This window comes from Pleurodeles waltl, chromosome 6, assembly GCF_031143425.1.
Source record: "Pleurodeles waltl isolate 20211129_DDA chromosome 6, aPleWal1.hap1.20221129, whole genome shotgun sequence".
Classification (NCBI taxonomy): Eukaryota; Metazoa; Chordata; class Amphibia; order Caudata; family Salamandridae; genus Pleurodeles; species Pleurodeles waltl.
In genome coordinates, this window is record NC_090445.1 from 1,435,422,055 (window position 1) to 1,435,447,076 (window position 25,022).

Sequence of the window (25,022 nt, forward strand, 5' to 3'; positions counted from 1 at the left end):
GTGGAGCAACCTCCACTTCCCCGCCGCCCGCAAGTATGGCTGTTGGCGGCTCTCCGTCGGAATAACGACGGAGAGCAACCAACAGTCATAATACGCCGAGCGGCAAACCGCCTGCACAGGTGGTCTTCCGCACGGCGGTCCCTCGGCGGTCTTGCAAAAAGACCGCCGAGGTTGTAATGACCCCCATAGTATCCAACATAATGAAGGCACATGAAAAAAGTAAACAGTGCTATACAGACTTCAAACGTGAGCGACTTGAGAATAATCCACCTATTAAGAAGTTTCATGACCCAACGAAAATGAGCAAACTAAAAACCTTCACTAAAATGTCCAAGAAGAAGGCAGTGAACAGCTACGGCAGGACAATCATCATGAAAGCAGACAAAGCACTATTTGGTTGAATCATTGTGACAGCACAGAATCGGAACCTTCAAATGGCGGATGTACTCTCTCATTCCTTAGGACCGTTACCATGGGCTTTAGCAACTCCAGAAGGTCTGTTGCGAAAGTCAAACAAAACTGTTTTACAAAATGTTTTCAGAAAAAACATTACCCCTTCTGAGGAAATACCTGGAAATCCAGGCCACACTGATTGATGGGATGGTACTTGTTCAGAGAGTATAAGGAGAGGAATCACACTTTGGTGAGGTGGCTATGTCTGTCTTCCCATGGCTTTGGGGGAAGGAAATAGGAGTCAGAATCAATGTTGTGTTTGATACGTATATGAACTGTCTATTAGGCACATCAAAATGACAATATGAGAGGGAGAACTAGGCCACCAGTTACGGAGCATCTCACCTTCCCAGATTGTCAAGACAGTTGAGGATTTTCTTAAGCACCGTAAGGAATAAAACAACTCTCATTGCATTTCTTGTTAATGAATGGAGGAAACCAAAGTATTTTGAGAATAAAACACTGTTCACTAACTGTGAAGATAACTGCTACAAAATCACATCTGAAGGGAGCCACGTAGTGCCCAATCTCAATAGTACACATGAAGAAGCAGATGCCTGTTTGTTGCTGCATGCTGCACATGCTGCTAATAAGGTTTATGAGGCAGTAATGATAAGCTCAGATGACACCAATGTGTTTATTATGTGTTTGGGATTCCATGAAAGAATCATGGCTAAAGTGTTTCTGAAATGTGGTACTAAAATATGCATGCGAGTCCTTGACATTTAGAAAATAGCTTCAACTCTTGGTGAAAATGTTTGTCGGGCTATGATAGTTCTCCATACATTTATCAGATGTGACACAGTAAACGCATTACTGGAAAACGAAAATCCTGTTTACCAACAGACATACACAGGAAACATTTGTGCAGCTCTGAGATAAATGGGATCTCTCTGAAGAAAAAAGGACAAATTGGAGCAATTCTTGTGCTTGCTATATGCACCAAAATCTTTGGTTCATCATGTGAATGACTCGAGATGTCACCTATTCTGTCCAAAGAAGGGTAAGATCATCAACTTCCACCTTGCAGGGACTGTCTGAAGTAACATGGCGAACATGCAAATTATCAAGCCACTATATGCAAGAGATGTCTTCTGAATGATCCACATCCCATTTGGGAGAGTGTGGAAGTTGGAAAAACACAAAGGAGCAGAACAGCTGGTAGTGGACTGGATGGAGGGGCAGCCAGCTCCTCAGGCTGTGTTAGATCTAGTAGCTTGCAACTACATTCAGAACTGCAAACTGTCAACAAATGTCTGCTGTCTAAATTACCTCAAGTGCATTGACGTGCTGATTTTCCGCCTGTGAAATCAAACAGACGCAGAGAATGATGATACCTATTCAGAAGATGATGATGACGATGAATGTGAATGACAAAATTGTGTTTATGTTCACTCATGCCATACATTGTCTACGTAAGATGTGACAACTATTATTATTTGATATTGTAAGCGAAAATTATGCATGTAATCAATATCAATATATGAGGAATACAATCAAGTTTTATTGTTATTATTTTAAGGACTATATTGTTGTTATTACAATTAATAATCTTAATTATTGTTAAATTATATTGAATTTAACCAATCTGGTGGAATTAGATTTATTTTTCCACATATTATGATGAATTTGTATGGTATCTATCACAAATATGAAAAACATTATATTTTTCGGCAATGGTTGCTAATCCAATAATATCAGACAATCGGGAAAGAGTAATGACTTGCTATCACATATTTTCTATCACTAGGCATCCATACCTTGCAAAAACATTATGTTAGAACCCATCTCTCGAGTGGTAGCAATGGCCTAAATTTGGGTTCCCTGGCTCATGACCTATAAAGACTTCCAATATTGACTGTGGGTTTGTTTGTATATTATTCACTCCATATTTCATGGAATTATTATTTTTTGGTTTTGTTTATGTTTTAAAAAGGAGGGTACATTTTCACCTGTTTTGCTAGCATCACAGAGTTGCTGACTTTTGTATTTCTTTATCAATACCCAGCTTTCTCGTTTAGTAGTATGCTGTTTTCATGTTTTTTATTTGTTGGGAGGGTTAGAGAAGAAGGATCAAGGTTCAAGACATGCAAGGATTCTAGCGTTTTAATGTCTGTTTCAAGGACACAGATCTTCAAATTGTTTTCTTTATTAAGTTTAGCCTGAATGTCTATTAGAGTACCTCTAATTGTTGCTTTGGGAGCAACCCAGAAGGAGGACATTGAGATGTCGACAGATTTATTTTCAGCTATATAATTATAAATTGTACTTTCAATGTGTGATTTGGATGTTTCATCCATAATTGATTTCACTAGGGCTTTATGAGATTTTGAGGAATGTAAACAGAATTTAGATTTCCTACCAAGAGTTAGGTCTAGATGTAGATTAAAATCTCTGCCTATTATTACCAGTTCATCATTTGGGATGGTTCTTAAAGTGTTGTTCAAAGAACCTAGGAACTTAGGAGAATCACTATTCGGGTCATGTAGGTTGATAAGATAGATGTATTTCCCATGCTGTCATAGTTTCATCGTTATTAATCTGCCTTCATTATCTGCTTTGTGCGAGAGAAGGTCAAGGTAAGCGTTCTTAGAGATAATCGTTGTAACCCGTTTTTCTCATATACAGCTGGGGAGCAAATAACATCTCTTGGCACTTTGTGTCAAGGAAGTTTGCTTCTTTTTTGTCTATTTTAGTTCCTTGCAAAAGTAAAGCTCAGTCTTAGGTTTTATAAGTAATTCTCAATCTTTTAACGCTTGATAGGGTGATTTGGCCTCCGAACATTCAAATAAACTATTTTCAGGACATTTGTGGGTGGTGGTGGATTAGTCGTCGTGAAAAAGTAAGAACATGATTGTTGGACCTGGCTTTTTGACAGGGACATCCCCAAACTTTTTACCTCCTTCCTCCTATTTTTTTCTGACCTGTTGTTGTTGGCTTTTGACCTCTGGGCACTTTACCACTGCTAACCAGTGCTAAAGTGCATATGCTCTCTGTGTAAATTGTACTACTGATTGGTTTATCCATGATTGACTATTTAATTTACTTGTAAGTCCCTGGTAGAGTGCACTACATGTGCCTAGGGCAGGTAGATTAAATGCTACTAGTGGGCCTGCAGCACTGGTTGTGCCACCCACCTCAGTAGCCCCTTAACCTTGTCTCAGGCCTGCCATTGCAAGGCCTGTGTGTGCAGTTTCACTGCCACTTCGACTTGGCATTTAAAGGTACTTGCCAAGCCTAGAACTCCCCTTTTTCTATACATAAGTCACCCCTAATGTGTGCCCTAGGTAACCCCTAGAGCAGGGTGCTGTGTGGGTAAAAGGCAGGACATGTACTTGTGTGGTTATATGTCCTGGTAGTGTAAAACTCCTAAATTCGTTTTTACACTACTGTGAGGCCTGCTCCCTTCATAGGCTAACATTGGGGCTGCTCTCATACATTATTGAAGTGGCAGCTGCTGATCTGAAAGGAGCAGGAAGGTCATATTTAGTATGGCCAGAATGGTAATATAAAATCCTGCTGACTGGTGAAGTCGGATTTAATATTACTATTCTAGAAATGGCACTTTTAGAAAGTGAGCATTTCTTTGCACTAAAACCTTGTGGTGCCCTTCAATCCACGTCTGGCTAGGTTTAGTTGACAGCTCCTTGTGCATTCACTCAGACACACCCCAAACACAGGGTACTCAGCCTCACTTGCATACATCTGCATTTTGAATGGGTCTTCCTGGGCTGGGAGGGTGGAGGGCCTGCCCTCACACAAAGGACTGCCACACCCCCTACTGGGACTCTGGCAGACAGGATTGAACTGAAAGGGGGCTTGGTGCATTTCTTAGACACTCTTTGAAGTCACCCCCACTTCAAAGGCACAACTTAGTATAAAACAGGGCCTCTGCCCTACCTCATCAGACACTTGCTGGAGAAGAAACCTGAACCAGAAACTACATCCTGCCAAGAAGAACTGCTTGGCTGCTCAAAGGACTCACCTGTCTGCTTTCTACAAAGGACTGCTGCCTTGCTGTTGCCCTGCTGCCTTGCTGAACTCTTGTCTGGCTGTGAAAGTGCTCTCCAAGGGCTTGGATAGAGCTTGCCTCCTGTTCCTTGAAGTCTCAGGGCCAAAAAGACTTCTCTCTTTTACTTGGACGCTCCGTGCGCCGAAAATTTCGACGCACAGCTTGTTTCGCGGCGAGAAAAACGCCGCACTCCGACGCTGATCAACGCGACGCTCTGGGGACGATCGAAGATCCGACGCACGGCCTCGCAAGGACAACGCCGCCCGACCTCTAGAGGAGAAATCGACGCGACGCCTGCCGTGAGATCGTAATTTCAACGCGCAGCCCCGCAGATCGAAGTCTAGAGGAGAAATCGACGCGACGCCTGCCGTGAGATCGTAATTTCGACGCGCAGCCCCGCAGACCGACGCGCAGCCGGAGAACAAGCAGGAAAATCCACGCACAGACCCGGGACATCTGGTAATCCCCGCGATCCACAGAAAGAGACTGTCCACGTGCCGGAAAACGACGCCGACTTCCCCGCGTGGAAAATAACGACGCAAGTCCGTGTGTGCTGAGGAGAAATCGACGCACACACCAGTTTTCCACGCACCTCTTCTCCTGTGGCCCTCTGAGGAGATTTTCCACCAGAAACCAGGTACTTGTGCTTGAAAGAGACTTTGTTTCTATTCTAAAGACTTAAGACACTTTCTATCACTTTGCAGTGATATCTTTACAAATTCGTATTGCAACTTTGATCGTTTTGACCTGAAGATACCCAGATAAATATTATATATTTTTCTAAATACTGTGTGGTGTATTTTTGTGGTGTTATGCTATGGTGTTGTATGATTTATTGCACAAATGCTTTACACATTGCCTTCTAAGTTAAGCCTGACTGCTCGTGCCAAGCTACCGGAGGGTGAGCACAGGCTGATTTTGGATTGTGTGTGACTTACCCTGACTAGAGTGAGGGTTCTTGCTTGGACAGAGGGCAACCTGACTGCCAACCAAAAACCCCATTTCTAACAATGATTATAAGTGATATAAGAGGGAAATCATATTCTAAGGAGTGTAAAATACAGTGTGTCACAATCAGGATAGGAGTAGGACTGTAGGAGTAAGCAGTGTCAGGATTTGGTACATGAATAATAAGAACATGTACAGATACCTTGTGTAGTAATGGTATAAACAGCGAACCACTATAACGTGCAAACAATCCTTATTGTATAAATTAGCAAATATGTGCTAGAGATAGAAAGAAACTATAAAAAGTAAAAAAGGAAGAGCCCATTTGGAGAACCCATGAAACCCTCACCTACCTCCCGCCCATACCCCCAAAACAGGTAAGTGGAGAGAGACAACAGAGAGACGACAACCAAAAGGTAAGGATTGAAGAGTGGATAAAAACATATGCTATGAACAGGAAAGATTCTTAATACACAAGCGATCTTAATAACACGTGAAAACATGGTCTAAATGCAAAAACATTATGGTAGGTAATATTTAAAGCTGGGAATACACATTAACACACCTGTAAGGTTAAAAGGAGCACTTCATACAGACAAACTGTAAAGTATGACTGTTGGTTAGATACTTGAGCATGTGAACAGTTATAGAACTTGTTTGGTTAGATACTTGAGCATGTGAACAGTTATAGAACTTGTTTCCAAAAGGACTACAGCTTGTTATAATGTAGAATGAAAAGAGGAAGCAATATATCTGTCTACCTATGGTGCCTATACAAGCAGATGCTTGGGACAAAGCTGTTTCTTAGTTTAAACAAAGGCTAACATCATCCAAATAAATAAGTAATATGAGGATCAAGTAGTAACTTATCCATTGTCGACCTGAGGCGTAGGACAGTGGATCAGAATTAAAGTGCATATGAAAGTGATTTTATACACAAAAGTTAGAATGAGATTAATGTTTTCTTATGTTGGAATCTAAAGGTTGGGCTTTCATGTCATGATGTTCGCGGTCATTCAGAAAGACTGCTAGGTCTTTAGGGTCCGAGAATATAGGGTGTTTTCTATCCACCATCACTCTGAATCTTGCGGGCCAACAAATAAAAATTGTAGGTCAAGTTGTTTCAGTCTGGTTCGAAGAGCGAGGAATCCTTTTTGTGTGTGATTTTGATGAGATTCGTAGTTCTGCATCAGAAATTCTATAAGCAATGCTTTATGGTTTACTAGGGTTGCAATGCTGGTTTTATGCAATCTGATTGCCAAGAGTTTTAGCAGTTTCTTGTGGTAAAAGAGCATGAGGTCCTTACCCAGAATGTGCAAAGTGATTGTAAAGAGTTGACTTTTATATAAAAACTGCACAATCAACCTGTGTGTGTTAAGTGATAAGCACCAAAAAAGCTCTAGCTTACACAAGTATCAGTGTATGTAGACTGGAAATTTTCAATATTTAATTTTGTCCACTTGGAATATGATCTGGCTACAAAGGTACGAGCAGAGTCACGCTATTGAGATTTAGATGATGCTGTAAGATTCAGATGTCCTTAATGATTGGTAGACTTGAAATATATTTAGCATGGTATTGAGAGGGAGGTAATATCTACTGTACCTTTACAGTGGGTAAGCAAAAACAAGGTCAGTGGGTAAGCACACCAATGCCAGAGAAGTTTGTGTTAGACAAGTTTAAGTAATTCAGGATTGAAGAGCGCACCAATATGTATTGAATGGGATGCAGGTTGAGCTTGTGGAGAACACAGGCCGATCAGGGCATTTCAGGCCATCACGTGGTGTAAAGGTGCCATGTTGACAGCAATGAGGGACCCGTTTTGTAATCAACGGCTTCAGAGGCTGACCTAAGTATTATTCAACTGGTCCTGGTGCTGTTATAAGCTTAGAGGGAAACAAGTACCTGGTTTGCCGCATGCCCATCTCTTCAGCTTCTCCTCTTCGCAGCCGTAATGAAGCTAGGAGCATCCATATGGCTATTTTAAACAGCAGGCTCATGATCGGTAAGTTCAATGTTGTGCTCTGAAAGTCACATATGGTCTTTTTAATAATTTCTAGGGCGTCGCTGGGTACCATTGTTTTATTCCACTGAATGGAGTAGCTCAAGCACGTTCCTGCATTTCGTGGTCACAGAAAGCAGGCGTGATCGATCCGTGCAGTCGGGAGCAGCAAGCTCACCCTGCCATTTGCCGCGCCATCCAAGCCACTCCCTAAAAGATCAGTTTCAGATAAGGGATGAATAAACCGGTCACACAAACCTGTAAGCAACGGTGAGTGCCTACAATTGTTGCTGGGAAGGGTTTGAAGAGACAGAAGATTTATAAACTTGTATATCATTTAGAATGGACAGGATAAGAGAGCAGCTGGGACACTATGCAGGCACTAAAGGGGAAGCACTTTTGGAGGAAAGATTTGGGTTTGGTTGTAGCCTATACTACAAGGGGCCAAGTGAAATGCAAATAAGAGTGTGGTAATAAATGATTTGCTCCTCGCTCCACATAAATAAAGAAGACAACCCGCACAATTAACAGCTTCACGATAATTCTCTCTGGCGCCCAGATATAGTCAGACTAGGGCCCCCGTCAGCTGAATACAAGGTCATCTCGGATGAGGGGGCAAAGGGACACTGAGGACTGAGGAGACACCAAAATCCATACAACAGCAATACAATAATTCTCTTGGTCCACTAGAACCTACTAGAAGTGGCCTGCATCAGTTGGGATTATGGCACCAGCAGACACGGGGTCAAAGATACACTGGGGTATCTCCAGCACTCTCCTTGGGGCCCATTCCTGTGAATGCAGAGGGAACCAACTTGCAAAGTATTTTGTTACATCCTGAATATGTATCACAGGGCAAAGGAGGCATTCTGAACAGCAGTCATATAATAAGCTATATTCCGCCATACTAAGCTTGAGGAAATACTTTTTCCAACAATATCAACTTCATCGCGTTTTGGAAGGGGTTGAGTGACGATAGCAACTTAAAAACCGAAGTTTGTTTCCTTGATTACAACAAGTGAACGGCTTAGTGGGGCATAAAGATTGTCGACCAGGCTATAGTCGATTATCCACCAATTTTTGCCCTCAAGCAAACCTCGCCTCAGAAAAGCAATATAGCTTTAAAAACCTTGCAGCATATGCCCACAGTCCTGTGAGGTACTCAAAACCACCAGTCTCTCATCTCCTTTGGTAATGATGTAATCATGTAGAGAACTTTAGTATGAGGGAGCAGAGTTTGTCGTTTAAGGAATACTTTCAACTCCATTGAATCCAGGTTAATTAATGGTTCCTGCATTTATCCTAACACTCCTGCAGGTAAGGTGACAACCTCATTTTCGCTCGCCTCTTAGAACATTAGGGGATACAACTCTTTAATGTCCTCACAGGCATATTTGGATTATCTATCCCACTTCAATTTAATTCACTTGCAAGAAACAAAGCAATTATTGGCAAACCCCTGGTTGGATTACACAGAATACCACTCACCTGCACTCAGATCTACCTGGGGGGGCATCCCTCTGGGGGTATTTTAATTACCTGCACTAAGATCCACCAAGGGGGCGCCGTCCCTCTGGGGGTATTTTCAGTTTATGTATACAATCAATGTGACTTTACCATCCCTAACCTGAAAGAATTAAATGGAGCAGTCATCACAATCAAACTTGCATCTCTCCTAGCACAAGGGAATCACACAAACTCTTTAATACTCTCAAAACTTTACACTAACCCAAATCACAAGAAAAAAAGTTCCACAATCCATTATCTTGTTGAAATATTGCAAGAATTATGACAGAACTACCGTAAGTGTACCTGGCTTTTAGCAAGTGATTTCAATGCTGATCTGTTAAAACTGATGATCCTGAATTGCTAGCTGTTGAGGACAACATTTTGGAACACTCCATATTTAAATCCCTCTTCTCCATTTAGAAATTTAAAACTGGATATCGAGTTGTCGTGTATTCTACACCCTATGGGCCTGCACACCCTGAATGTTAGGTGCAGTTCAGATCTAGTTGCTGCGTATATGCACATCTCTAGGGAAAATGAGGAACTGGAAACTTGGGCACAACATAATAAAATAATTCCTAAAACACAGACTAGATTCTAAAATGAGCAGAAAACGGAGATCAACCTACTATGCATGTCGATCCTGGTCAGAATTCAACTAAAAGGGGGGTGCGATGGCTTTATAGTGCATAAAATTGATTTTGCAACAGCCTTCGAAAAAGGTAGACAGACTCCGGTTGTGGGCAAAATTGGATTCATGATCCCTCCATATCTATTAGGTGCAATTAGGAGGCTCCACGCCAATACTGGGATCAAAGTACGAATGACAGGCAAATGGACCTATTCAGTCAAGGTTTTCACCAATCAGAGCCTTAAGTAAGGCTGTATTTTGACATTACTCTTTAATTTGTGCCTTGCGAATTTGAGTGATCACCTCAGCAGAGCTGTTTTCCACCAAAACTCCAAGGGAAGACGGCGCATATGTTTCAATATGCCGACAACACTATAATTATGGATCACACTGCAATTGGTCTTTAAAGGGCATTTTCATCTCTGGCCGAGTATTGAAAGGTGAATAAAGTATTAACTGATTGTTGTCTTTGAGAAAAATAAAAAATAAAAAGGTGTGTAGTACATAAATGCCCAGAAGATTGAAAGTGTACCTAGCATCAAGTACCATGACTCTGTCTTAATGAACGCGATCTTGCTACCCAACACACTGAGGCTCTGGCAACATCATCCAAGGTCCTTACCTTAGCTTTTCAGCGACTACTTTGAAATTCTTTGGCCCAGACCTGACAGCAATTTGCAGAGTCATTGAAAGTAAACTAATGCCTACATTGGCATATGGAGCATTCAAGCTACTGACATGTTCGGTACAAGCACAGGTCCGTTTGGAGTTCAACCTCATTCAACATGTGCTCCAAGCTTGCATTTGCTGAGCATGGGATGTTAAAACAAAAACTCTTGTGGGACACTATACGGGATCTGCAATCTGACAACTAGAAGCTTATCTAGGCAGCCACAGATCATCTGGTTGCCAGAGATCTTTTTAAGTCTGCTTTGCCCTTGAAAAATCTGGCAAAAGCACTGATGAAGCTAGCGAGGTGCTTGTCAGCTTAAGAGGACTTACACTCTATTTACATCAAGATGCATGCTGACCTGAAAATTCCTCTATACAAACCATTATCTTGTCCAGTGTACTTGTCACTTCCTATAAATTTTACAATAAAGTCCCAACTAATGTGCTTAAGTTTCGTTTTATTACCACTCAAAGCATACAAGTATGGCTGTTTGACTGGCTCGTCAGATGTTTTTTGTAGGGGCTGTGGTTATAAGGAGCAGTCACTTTTACACGTTTTATGCTTGTGCCCTTCACCCAGATGATATTATCTTTGCACAATTTCCAGGCAGTTGAGCATAAGGGTCTGCAAAGCAGCTGTAACTGAATGTCTGAAAGGTGACTTGCCAGCTGACAGCAAGATTTATTAAGTTTATGATAATTGCCTCGTCAATGCTCAAAATGTAACAACTTGAGAGCAAGTCCATAACACTATGCTGGGCATGATCCCCTTCAGGATGGACCAGGCAACTTCGTTGTTAGCTGGAACTTGCACAACTTGCACTTTAACTTTAGTATACATAGGCAAAGGGATCTGTGGATTCTGTAGACTCTGTTTAGCATTTGTACTTTTCCTGAGCTTTTGACTGGGCATCCTTATTGTTAGCTGTAATATGCACATTTTGCATTATTCTTAGAATGCATAGGCAAAGTGTCCTTTCGTTTCTGTAGGCTCTGTTTAGCACGTGAACGTTTATTGAGCATTGATAAAGCTTACTTGTCTCATGTGGCTGTAATTATGAACGAGATGTTTGGGTGCTATACTGCTAACTATGTGATACCGTGCTTTTTTCCTGTTAGCAGTATCTTTTATAAACTGCATGGTATATGATCTTCTGCCGCTGCTATTAGGAGTGGGGCTTTTTTGCTGCTATTTTATATTTATTATGCGATAAAGCAGGTTTTTTATTTGTTAATGGTATCTTATTTAATCTGCATAATACTGTTCTTTTTTTAATTCTGGTGATCTTTTTATTGTAATGTTTGTTATGATTTTAATGAATCTTGCAAACAGTAATAAACTAAAACTAAACTGCAAACATCATGAGAAGCAGCGGGTAATTTACAATCTATAAAGTCTGAGTTGCCTACTAGAAAGAGAGCTAGGAAGTATGAACACATGTATGCAGGGGATCTAGGGCTTGGTACTTTTATTACTTTCTGACACAAACATGAAAGGGTGTTGTGTACTGTTGTCCTACTCATTTACTACACACCCCTCCTCTACCCAAAACACAGAAGAGCTACCTGAACAGAGGACAACTGGTATCCACGGATGTCTGCCTTCTTTATCCTGGCAAAGATGTTTTGTCTGTGAACCCCCAAGTACTCCATTTTAAAATAGTGAAAACATCTCTTTGGGGTGAAGTATAGTTTTCTACTAGTTTTGGACGCAATGCAAATTACTCTGGCTTAATTCATTATGCAAGTTGCACGAAATTCCCAAAATGACACCATATGTTTGCCTTGTGTGTGAAGCAGAGAGAGAAAGGGGCTGCTCTAAACAATTCGCACAAAATTCACGAAATAACACCATATCTTTGCCTTGTTGGGCATAGAGAGTAAGGGGCTGCTCTAAATGATTGCTTCGTAGGTTAAGGGCCACAGGCCTCTCTTCTTATGGGCTCATGGGAAACCCAACCACGATCCTGCCAAACACAACTCAGAGTCTCTGTACCCAGCTTTCAAAATAGTTTTTTTTAAGGGGGTGTGACACCTCAAACACTGCCCTGAAGCTACATTCCTGCTCCTACCTGCAAGGAGCGTTGACGCTCACAAGTTAATAATCAATCTGTTATTAATTTCAGAAAAGCCATTGACAAACCGAGGCTATATTTAGAAATAATACAGTATTTTCCTCCAAAATTGTTTTTTAAATGATAGCTGAAAAATCAAGTTTTAAAAGAAAGTTTTAGACTTATCTTTTACATTGGTCTACGATTTCTGATATTCTGCCTGTAATAACAATGCGAAAAGTGAAATAGACTATGAAAAACTTCAGATTCTAACAAATGTAGATACTTGAAGGAAAATTCATAAACATGAAAGGATTTATATGCTATGTAAAGTGGGCTCACAAGTTATGGCGCATGCTTTATTTATTTGTCAAGCCTTGATTAGAGCTAGACATACTTAAGGTCCATGTTCATGAAAAGAAATTGAAGGCAGCCCTAAGTAGCGGTACAAATATTGCATAAACCAAAAATAGAGCATCGCAGTCCAGTCCATGGATCCCCTTGGATCTGCTCCTTCCTATGAGACTACAGACCCAGGCCTACCAGGTTTATCCCTCCTTTCAGAGCTGATGACCAGTCATTGCGACCCAAGCAATGCAGTGCAGAGGGTACGGGGAAGACAGTCATATAGGGTATAGGTATAAAGGTGTAAATTTGTAAGGAAATAGCGTTGGTTTAAGGTGGAGGTACAGCTTTGTATGGTGGTGTAGGTGTACAATGTTGTTGATAGCCTGGAGGAGTGAGCATAAACTGCGGGAAGCAACATACACTCTGGCGGAGCAATAAGGCTAATGGTAGGGAAGCATTGCTTTTGCAGACACAAGTGAAAAGAGATAATTGGGACCAAATTTACAGAGGGCTTACATTGCCCTTGCGTCACACAAAGTGACCCAAGGCAACAGAGGCCATTAAATGTAATTTACTAAGCCACGCAAAGCCATTTTGTGTGGCTCTGCCTGGTTTAGTAAATCCAAGTGGTTTAGTAAATCATCTATCAGCATGGAGGCATTCCATGGGTGGAGTGTGGGTGTCTCCAGGCATCCATTGATGGATTTTGGTGCATCCCAGACTTACAAAGAGTTCTAAACCTGGGAATGCATAAAAATGGCACATTTCCCAAACCCAGGTGTAAGGAGGGGAAATATCTTTATTTCTCCGCATTACTTCTTTTTTCTATGAGTGATGTATTTCGCATCACATATAGAAAATGAAAATGTCTTTAAGGATTGTTTTTGTCCAGGAAGGTATACCTTCCTGCACAAAACCTATCTTGCTCTTAATGCGGGCACCCTTGCACCATGATTCAAGGGTGCCTGTGTCTGGGCTAGGCAGAACACAGTGTGTCAGCGCAAGGAGGCAGCAGAAATACAACACATTTTTGTATGTTGCCTTTTCACACAATGCAGCGCAGCAAGTTGCCGTGCTGCACTGTGTTGTTCGAAATGTTAGTAAATCTTCCACTTGGCATACAGGAGTAAAATAAACTGGCTGGAATGGAGGTGATGAGAGAGTTTGTAGATGGGTAGAAAGGTATGTGGGAAATAAGTGGTGGTGAAATTAGGTGTCAAGCAGTAAAACTGTCATGCAAGTATGGCGCTGAGAGTCTGTGATGTAGTTGGTGGTGTGAATGTAGGGATAGGATGTAGGAGATTGTGTCAGATATAAGTGGTGATGTACGGTGTAGATGTTGTGTCAGGTGTAATTGGTCCAAAACGTTTATATCACTGATGTAGGTGTAAGGTGGTGGTGTGAGTTTATGGTGATGTGGATGGTCTTGTATCTGTGAATTAGGTATAGTTGGTGGTTTGTGTAGTGTGCAACTGCAGGAGGTATGATGGTGGCACCTGGTGTAGCGGTAGTGTAGGCGGTGGTTTAGAGCAACAGACCAATTGTAAATGTGTGTGTGCTCACAAAAATCATATACGACAATGGGTAAAAAACTAGTGAATGTATTATATTATTTCTATGCTTAGCTATTGCATTTCCTCATTTTGTGAGCTCGCCTGCTGCACTGCCTGTCTCAGTCTGTCCACAAGTAGCAGGGAGACCCAAACAGTTAAGAAAACCATCTAACTTAACAGGAGATAATCAACAAGTAGATAGGATGGCCTGAAGACAGAACAAAGAAGCTAGCCTTTAAGTGAGCAGCGAAAACAATAAAAGTTCAAACCATAAGTTTTTAATGTAATGCCACCCACTGATGTGAGAGGGTATTTGAGTGGGTGGCCATAAATACCTGTTAGTAATTGCACTTAGCGAGCAAAATGCCTCTAACCATATCAACAATGCTATGGTTAATCGGGCAGTTCAGACAATGCAATTTCACAACATATCATTTTGCGCAAATAATTTTACTTCATTTCACTTTTACTACGTTTCCCATTTAGCAACTTTCAAGTGGATTCTTAGGCCCATATTTATACTTTTTGGTGTAAAACTGCGCAAACGCTGTTTTGCATCAAAAAGTATAGTGCCGACTTGCTTCATTCCAGAGCGCCAGCCTAACGCCAAATTTATGGAACCCCGCAAGCCGGTGCTAAGGATGGGCTAGCGTCTGGTAAAATGACATTAGCCGTATGGGGGTGGCAGTATGGAGGAAGGGGGTTTTGCCTCAAAAAATGACGCTAGGCTAGTTAGACGCAAAAAAATGCCGTTAACAAGCCTAGCGTCACTTCCTGACGCAAAACCATCCATACCACATGACTCCTGTCTTATAAAAGACAAGAGTCATGCCCACCACGCCAATGGCCAGCACAGGGGACCATTGTCCCCTGGGCATGGCCACTGCACTCAGTGCCATGTAGGGGGGCCCATTTCAGGGCCCCAAATGGCACTTTAAAACGTTTTTTTTAAAACGTACCTATACTTACCCTACTTACCTGGGATTGAGTCCCCCATCCTCTGGTGTCCCTCTGGTGTGGGTAGGGGTGTTCCTAGGGCTTAGGATGGGCACCTGTGGGCCCTTTCCATGATGCTTGACCATGGAAATGGGTCCCCAGGTCCCCTAACACCTGCTCTGACCCAGGTGTTAAATAATGGCGCCAAGCAGGCTTAGTGCGATTGTTTAGGCCCGCCTCCCACCAGTGCATCTTTCTTTGCACAGGGGGATAAATAAGGTGCTAAGGGCTTTGAGTCATTTTTTGGACGGTTACGCCTACCTTGCATCTCATTGATGCAGGGTGGTTTCATGCATCCATAAAATGATATAAACTCCAATATTTTGACACTAGACGGGTCTAGCGGGCAAATATAAATATGGAGCTAAGTTTGCGCTGAATTTGCGTAAAAAAAAAAATGACGCAAAAGCAGCGCAAATATAAATAAATATGCCCTTTAGTCCTGAGAGCTTCCATGGACGGTGCAAATTTAAACAAAACCCATGATGTCAGGCACTACACAGGAGAGCCGCTATTTTGACAGGCTCATAGATTAATGCTTTTGCTCAGATTATAAAGATCTTACAGGATCATCGGAAAGCAGTCGATTTAGGGCCTTAAGCATCAGTGGGTATTAAAACTGGAATGTTAATTTGGGGATGTAAACATTTCGACCGCAAACACAAGTTTTCCATTTGATGAAAATAGCCACATTTTCATATCAAATACAAGCTCTTCAATTTACAAAAAATAGACTCAATACCCCCAAACAAAAGCTTATTACTGTAATACAAAAAACATTCTTGACTGAAATACCAGTTTTTCTTGTAAGCAAATGCATCTCTGGTGCCCAGCACTGGCTTGCCATGTTCATTGAGTACACACACGTACCACTGCATCACACGGATTGCTTCTACCTTGCATGCATCACCTTCTGATGTCATGATTCACTCACTTTGAAAAATTCTGGTACATACTCAGTCCCAATTTGTGCACCTTTCTCACTCACTCATTCTCGGTGTTGCTCCCTTCCCTTATGCTCAACCTCTTCAAAGGGGTTCTCAAGTTTTTTGTTAAATTTCTTTCTTACTCACTTACCCCAGTTCAATCTCTCTCACGTTTCCCTCTAACAAGTTGTGCAAGTACAACCTGAACCTCTGGCCCACCACTGGCTGCAGAGACCACCCCTTCTTTATTGACCAAAGATGGCAGTAAAAGAGAATCCTAAAGAGAATGAGAGGGAGGAGAAGTCCACTAAATGACACCGATGGTGGGCCACCGCTAAAACACAGAAAAAAGCAGAGGATATCACTAAAACTGTACCAGATGTAGGAGGGATATTTTGTCAGAATGAAGACATAGCAACCCCTAAAGAGACCTGTCCACCTTGGAAAATTGTCCACACTGTGATCCTCTATCACATTTACAGAGTATTGTTGCGAGAGTAGCAAGAAAACCAAACCCCCTTCCAAAAAAACAGATGGGGGGTCATTTTGACCTCGGTGGTCTTTTTGAAAGAATGCCGAGGGACCGCCGTGCGGAAGACCGCCTGTGGTGGCGGTTTTCCGCTCGCCCTATTATGACCATTGGCAGCTCTCTGTCCTTTTACGGACGGAGAGCCGCCAACAGCCATACTGGAGGGAGGCAGGGAAATGGAGGTTGCTCCACTGCCATGCCAAGAGAACACCGCCCAGCGAATCACGTCCTGTGATTCGCCGTGACGGTGTGGTGTCGGCGGAGCTGCCCCCATGCCTCCCGTCCCCTCCCAGAGGATCGTCGGACCAGGTAAGTCGATCGTCCGTGAGGGGAGGGGGGTGTTGTGTGGGTGCATGGGGGTGTGCGTGTGTGTATGTGAAAGGGGGGTGTGAGTGCGTGTATGCTTGCAGGGGTGTTGTGTGTATGGGAATTAGTGCGTGTATGTCTGTGGGTATGTCTGTATGGATGTGTGCGTGTATGTTTTAATGTGGGTGTGTGTGTTTGACTGTGTGTGTGGATGTTGGCATGCATGTCGGTGTGTGTGCGTGTAAGTATGTAGGTGGTGCCTGTGTGCGTGTCGTGTGGGTATGGGTGAAGTGATGTTGGGGGTCAGGGTGGGGAGGGGGGCCCTGCCACTTTTGGGGGGTGGCAGGGGTGTTGGGGGGTTAGAGGAGGGAGTCATGGAGGGGGGTTGGGGAGACCCCTATCAGTGCCAGGGAAGGGATTCCCTGGCACTGATAGTGCTTACCGCCATGGATTTCATGGCGGTTCAAACCGCTGGAAATCCACGGCGGTAAGCTTGGTCCAAATACCGCCAGCGGTATAGTGATGGCCGCCGGGCTGGAGACCCAGGTCTCCAACCCGGCGGGCGGATAGGAGAACCGGCGGATGATCATGGCGGTAACCCCATGGCCATAATTCATGACGGAAGACCGCCAGCCTGTTGGCGGTCTTACCGCCGCTTCTCCGCCTTCCGCCAGAGTCATAATGAGCCCCAAGATCTCTTGATAAATCGGGCTATATTCAGACTTTTCCAGCATCGTATTACACGTATTTCGGATAGAAGCTTGTAGTTCTGAAAGAAAAGTAATGTAATATTAAGTAAGACAGACTCTGACACAGCACCCAGGATCATTATTTCTATGCCAAAGCAACGCACATGTACTTGCATACGTTTCAACTTACAAATACATTTCACCATCTGAGGAGGTGGGGAGGCCTTGGAGGGGACAGGGCCTTGTGCCGAGAGCTACCTACAAGGCACTCTGCCCCTCACCATGCCCTTCCAAAAAAACAAAGAGGGGATGAGGCTGTTGCTGATGTCCTGGGATGTTTTCACACCTCTTCATAGACATTAGCTGCTTACAGCTGCAAAGACGAGCTGGAAAGCCACTTTGTGGAATAGTTTTCAGCTTATCTTCCCTGCCACCCTATGATTTCAGCTCCTCACTGGGTGATCGTGTGCGAGGAGCCAAAAACGTATGTCACACAGGGACACAATGTGAGTTGGCACGTCTGTATTTGCCAATCCAGGATAAATGTGCCAGCAACAGAAAAACTGGCTCAGTGCACTGATTAGCCCACCTGGTTTAAAACCACAGTTCCTCCACAACTACCTAGTCCTCTAAAGTTACTCGGTTTCTTACAAAAGCAGATTATCCAGTACAGGGTTTCTCCTTGAATTCAGGTGCATTTACTAACAAAGTTATTACTGGACCAACAGGACTGCAAAGACTACAGGCCATATGTATCAAAGATCCATTTTGCATTTCTTAAATAGCGAATTTTAAGAAATCGCTATTTAAGAAATGAAAAGTGGGATGTATGAAATTTGTGATTCGGTAATAGCGATTCCTTAAAATTCGCAACCGATATAACCGAATCACAATTAGAGAATGGGACTCCATTCATCCCTATGGGCCTGTAGAGCCATAGGTGAGAATGGTTTTGCATTTCCCAATTTGCGAATTCCAGTTACAAATTCGAAAATTATGTAATGCAAACCCGAGGGTGCTGGGGGCCTAAGGCCCCCCCTCTGATACACTCAAAAAATATTTGTGGACATGTGAAGCACACATATGCCCTAGGAACATGTGTGTGCTAAATGTAATCTTTAAAAATGCATTTATAATGCATTTTTAAAAATTGCACATGCTTACCACCAATCTTGAGTTTGTTGTAATTGCATTTCCTAAATGCCAAATTCACATTTAGGAAATGCTTGATACATGTGCTTTGGAAATCGCAAATAGGAATTCCCTATTTGCGATTTCCTATTTAGAGAATCACAATTTGCGATTCTCTAAATGGGGTCGCAATTTTAAGGAATCGCTATTTTAAATTGCACAGCGAATGCGTTTCATACATCTTGAAAGGCATTTTTGCATTTGCAAACGGACAAATTTTGTAATACAGCCCGTTTGTGAATGCAAAATTGCTTGATACATCTGGCCCCTAATGTGCAGCGGTGGTTTCTTCGCAAGGGCCGCCCAATGTGAGCCAGGGCTGAAAAACATAAAATGGTAATGAAATTATTTTATTGCCATTTTATTATTTTCCCGATGTGCGCTCGCAGCCCCCCCGAGGAACATGACATGTGGGGGCATGTCACCTGCTGCCAATTGGCAGCATGAGGACAGGTGCAGTGGCTGGCTGGATGCTCCAAAGTGTGCATGTCAGTTTGGCCGCCTTTCTTGCGATGGCCAGCCTGACGTGAACTTTGAAGCTCTCCATTCCGACCTGTCTTAGACAGCTGGGTGGAGAGAAAGCACAGGCCTCCAGGGCCTGAAGAAGCATCCAGCCAGCCGGCTCCATGCCATCCAGGCTCTTCTCTCATGCTGGTTAATAGCATGAGAAAAGCGCCTGGATTGGTTAAGGACTGCAGTTTGCAGATCCCAGAGGAGGATGTGCTGCAGTGGGTAAGGACCTTTTATTTAAAATAGTAGTTTTATTTTGGGGTTTTGGAGGGAGGGGTTGTTTTATTATGGGCTTTTGGGGTGGGGGGCTATTTTATTTTGGACTTTTGGAGGGGACGTGTATTGGAGGGAGGGGGTGTTTTACTTTGTTTTTTAGGGATCGGTGAGGCACTTCACTTTCCCCACCACTTTTTAAGGTTACCAGCTGTATAGCTAAAAACCTAAACCCAGATAAGCTGCTCGCTTGTGAAACCACAAAACTCAAGAATTGTAATCACTGATCTGTTCTGCAGCCTTTGGCTTGTGTGCAATCCTCTGGGATAGATAAAAGTCTCCCTCCCAACATATCAAAGACCAAATGTATGACCAGATAGAGTTAAGTAAAAGCAGTTAAACATATTCCAAGTAATGTTTTGCAGCTCAAGTAGCTTTAAGATGTGTGTCTGTTCAAGAGTGCAATTCCATTTGATGCACACAAACAGTGGTATGACTGAATTAGCTGGTTTGCAAAGCACGCTAGTTGCATAAGGCCCTTATTACTCGGGTCGGATACAGGGACTTTTTAAGGCATGGGCAGAGTGTGCAATTACTCAGGTCCCCCACCTTCCAAGGGGCCCCCGTGAAAGCAACATTTTTCTGCCTCTCACTTCGGCCTATTTCTCTGTGTCAACCTTCAATGTATAAGTAAATATTGTTTGGCATCATGGGGTTTGAAGTAGAAAATGGGTAATAAAACTCAAAAAAGTTGTTCTGAACAGGGTCCCCCAAAAGACTACTTGCCCAGGACTCCTAAAATTATTACGAGGACAGTATCAAATAAATAACTCCCAATTTGGAGTTTTTTCACTGTGGGGATTAACATTCGGATTGTGGTGCTTTGGTGCTTTTGGTGCCTAGAGCCTGATAATTATCCTGTGTTTTTCAGGTGATAAATTTCGTCAGGTGTGACCTGCTGAAATTTATATGAGAACAATGCAGGAGGGCGCTGTCAGACGTCAAACTCCTAATAGCAGTATGCGCCTCCACAAATTTATGGAATTAATGAGGATCAACTACTGCAGCAGGAGAAATGAGTGGGAGGTCGAGAGGAAGTGGATTGGGCTAAAATATGATATCAGAACCTACAATTGTCATCAGTTCGAACGACACCAGCCCATCCAGCCCCCACATTTTGGTAATTGTGGTCATGGCCACTGGAATAATGCGATTCTGTGGTGCTTTTGCATAATCATGTATTTGCCACACTTGCCACATAATCCAGCATCTGCTGTATAATCTGCAGAGCCCAATTAAAAATAAAATTGTTTCTAGCTCAAAAGTTACTAAAAATGCACAAAAACACGTGTCGCTGGGCAAGGGATGGCACTTGACAAAGGCTGACTGGTCACCCTTCTGTTGATTCTTTATATATTTGGGTGTTAAAATGGTACTAATGAGATGCAACCTTTGCCCAGAAAATGGGCATGGGTATTTGGCAGGGGAAGAGAAGCACTCGTGAGAGAGCTGGAAAACATGGAGTGCTTAAGCAAAAAGAAGAAAACAGTTACCTAGTAATGAAACGATAAAAGCCAAGCAATCAGAGAGATGGTAAAGAAGCTGTGATCCAGGGAATAGACATATAAAAGATAATCAAGCTGGGACAAGGAAAGCTATTGAATAAGAATCATGCAAATGAGGATCTCAATAAAATTAACCAATGGTAAAAAATGTGCAGTCTCTGTAAGCTCCTACAAGTTTTCCAAAGCCATACCGGTCTATTGCAATCAGAATGCTTGCAATGTCTGATAGGCTTGTCTAGACAAAGAAAGCATAGATTTCTTGGTCAAGGGTTCTTCTTTTGGAATTCCTTGTAAAACACAGTTGCTCTAAGTGACAAGGAAGACCTGTGAAAACAGGCCGATGACAATGTGAATTATATAAATGCATAAATCATACATTCAAGTAGTCCTGTGCCTTCTGTTCATCTCCTCATTGGTAAATACCTGAATGATTCCAGAAGCTCCATTCTTTTTTTATTTATCTTTTTATTAACACTTTGGCAAGAACATCTCATATACATCCATATGCAATTTAGAGGAAGCATAGCTGCAAGCAACAAGTACAATCTGTGGCATCTCTGTCATAACTGGCCTTTACCAATAGACATTCACAGTTCCCTCTTGGACCCCTCCCGGTCTACCTGAGGCTCATGACAGTTCCAGTCCGGGAATGACGTTGCTTCGACAAGTGGGTTGGTACATATATTTCCCTTGTAAGTGTCCCAGTGGCCCCAAATGTTTACCCATTTCTGGGAGCAAACCTGGCTTTATACATCACTTTCTCTGCCGCCATTCACCAATCCAAGTCTCTCTTCCTGACTTCAGGCGCAAGGGACACCCCCATAGTCTTGTGATGTTTCTTTTGGCAATCATCAATCCAAGCGTCATCCATCACATTGCCACCCTCCCAAGACCCGTGTCTTCCCAGATGTTTAACAGACACCACTTGGATGAGGCAACTATTGTGCTACCCCACACCGCGTTCATGCAGGCAATCAGTGAGTTCCTGTAGTTTTGTATGGCAGGGCATTCCCTTATAATGTGCAAAAAAGATACCTCCTGACCTCACACCCTCAGACAACGAGCATCATTGTTCTTTCTATTCCAGCCTTAACTGTGCCTGCCAGGTAGGACCTATGCAGGATCCATAGCTGCACCAGGCAAAACTGGGCTCTAATTCCCGCCTCTAGTGGGGAAGCCAGTGCCACACACCATTCGTCCTCATCAAGGCTCCCCACAGCCCGCTCCCACTTCCCCTTGAGGTGTGTCAGTGGGTCTGGCGTATTATTGATCAGCTTTTGATAAGTGAGGGATATTACTTTTTTGTGCTGGTGTTCTTCCAGCAGTCTACTCTCCAAGGGGGATGGCTCAGACAGGTCCATTCTCCCTGGAAGCACCGACTGAAGAATGTGGTGCACCTGAAGATAGCAGTAAGGTCTGGATGGAGCCAAGGCGTACTCGGACTGTAGATCCAGAAAGGGGACAATCTGACCCTTTGACCATAGGTCTCCCACTTTTGATATGCCTATTAGATCCCATTTATCGAACCCGGGGAAATCTCCCTGGGTACCAAGTGCACCAGAATCCCATAATGGGGTGGCCTGTGTAATTTCCCCCTCCCAGCCCAAGGCACGAAGTGCGATGCACCAGTGAGTGAGTGTTGTCGCCATTGGTCCACTAATGTGCATCACCATTGGGGTTGCATATAGGGCTTTCAAACACCGATTGCTGCATCAGCCACCTATCCATACGATAGGCCTGGGGATGCGTGCATCCAATAATTTATGGTTGTGAGTTAAAAAAAAAAAACTGTAAACTTCGCACTTGTATAGCGCACTACTCACCCGTTAGGGTCTCAAGGCGCTGTACGCATACTGCTATGGAATCCCTCCTGGCTTTTCCCTGTGAGGCGCCCACTCCTGGACAGCCCCAGGGTGAAGCCAGGCATCCAAGCACTGTGAGGGCCATTGTGGAGACTAAGTAAGTTATTGCCCAGAGTGGGACCCATTAATTAGATGAGGCACTGAGGCGAGAATTATCTGGTCCAAGGGAATTGAGCCCAAGACCCATCAAGGTGGGAATTGAGCCCTGGTCCCGGGACAGATCTCTGCATCAGGGTCTGCTGCTCTAACCATTGTGCCACACTTCTCCACAGCCCCATGATACTTTCTGATATCAGTAAGGGAAATCCCACCATCGTACCAGCTCCTCGTCAGCTTGGCCAGAGCTTTTCTTGCTGTGCCTCCATCCCATAGTAGATTTCTGAGTTTGTTGTCTATAGTGCTAAAGTAAAATGAGGGTACTGGATGGGTGGGGGGGGGCATTGTGCAATACGTATAAAAAACGTGGGAGGGACATCATCTTGAAAAGAGCGGCCCTGCCCAGCAATGACAAGGGGAGAGCCCTTCATTGTTGAACGTCTCGGCTGAGGCGGGTCAGGAGTGGGGAGGAGGTTACAGGAGTAGCAGCACACTGGGTCCCTAGTTATATAAATGCAAAGGTATTTGAAGCCCTCAATCACCACCTCAGCTTCACAGTCATGCAGCAGTTGGGGGGGGAGGAGGGGGGGGGGCTTTAAGGATATAGATAGTAGATTTTTTCCAATGTATTGTATAGCCTGAGAACTGGCCACATTTTGTCACTATATGAACTATGGGGTCTAGGGTTCCTGGGGGATCTGCCACATATAGCAGAATATCATCAGCATAGAGTGATGTTCTGTCTTCCCATTGGTCTGCTCAGCTGAGGCCACGGTCTAAGGATGATGCAACCAAGCTGCCAGCGGTTCCAGGACCAAGGAAAACAGGAGGGGGAGAGTGGGTACTCCTGACTCGTGCCCCAGTGGAGGGCAAATGGTGCAGACCAAGTGCCGTTCACTATGCTGGGCCTGTAGGGCTGTATATAGGAGTTGTATCCCTCTTATGAGAAGAGGCTGAAGTCCAGCCTCTCCAGCAGAGCAAACAGGTACGGCCATTCCACGGTGTCAAAGGTCATATGTGCGTCAATGGACAAGATCACAGGATCTTCCTGAATGATGTTTGTCTGGCCTATTACCTCATGTAGTCTACGAACGTTAAGCACCGTATTGCGTCGTGGCATGAAGCCTGACTGGTCTACGCTGATCAAGTTGTGGATGATGGTGTTCAACCGTGAGGCCAGCACTTTGGCTAATATTTTCACCTCAGCGTTCAGGAATGAGACAGGCCTTTTGGACCCACAATCATATCTGTGCTTTCCTTGTTTGTGGATGACCACTATGGAAGCCTGGCGCGTGTCTAAAGGGAGTACTCCCCCCTTCCGGCCTTCCTCATACATCAGTTTATTGTGCGAGGCAAGCTTGGTGGCTGTCAACTTATAGAGTTCTATTGGTATCCCATTGGGCCCAATGCTTTGCCTGACTTCTATTCCCTGATGGCTCGTACTATTTCCTCCTGGGAGAGTTCTTCTTCTAGGGCTTCTTTATCTTCTGTGGGGAGACTTTGGAGGGGAATGACACCCAGGAGCTCGGCTGCTCCGTTTTTCGTGGTGAAACTCCTTGCAGAATAGATTTTAGCATAGTATTGGGCAAACGTTTTGGCTATGTCTTCTTGTCCGCTAGTAAGTTCACCTGAATCCTTCTGGATCCCAGCAACCCATCTAGCTCCTGCCTCCTTCCTGTCTAGCCAGGCCAATAGTTTTCCTGTCTTATCCCCCATTTCATAGATGCAGTGATGTGTCACCCTGTGGTGTATTTTGGCTGCTTCCTGGGTCACGTCTCGGTATTCCTTTTGCTTAAGGGCTAGGATGTGGACTTCCTCTGATCCCTCACAATTTGGTAAGCTGGCCTCAAGGGACAATAACTCTCGTTCAAGAGCCTCCAATTTTCCATCTTGATGACTGGCTTATAGGCCTCACATAACATAAGCGCAGACTCAACTGAAGTGCTGTTTTCCTTAA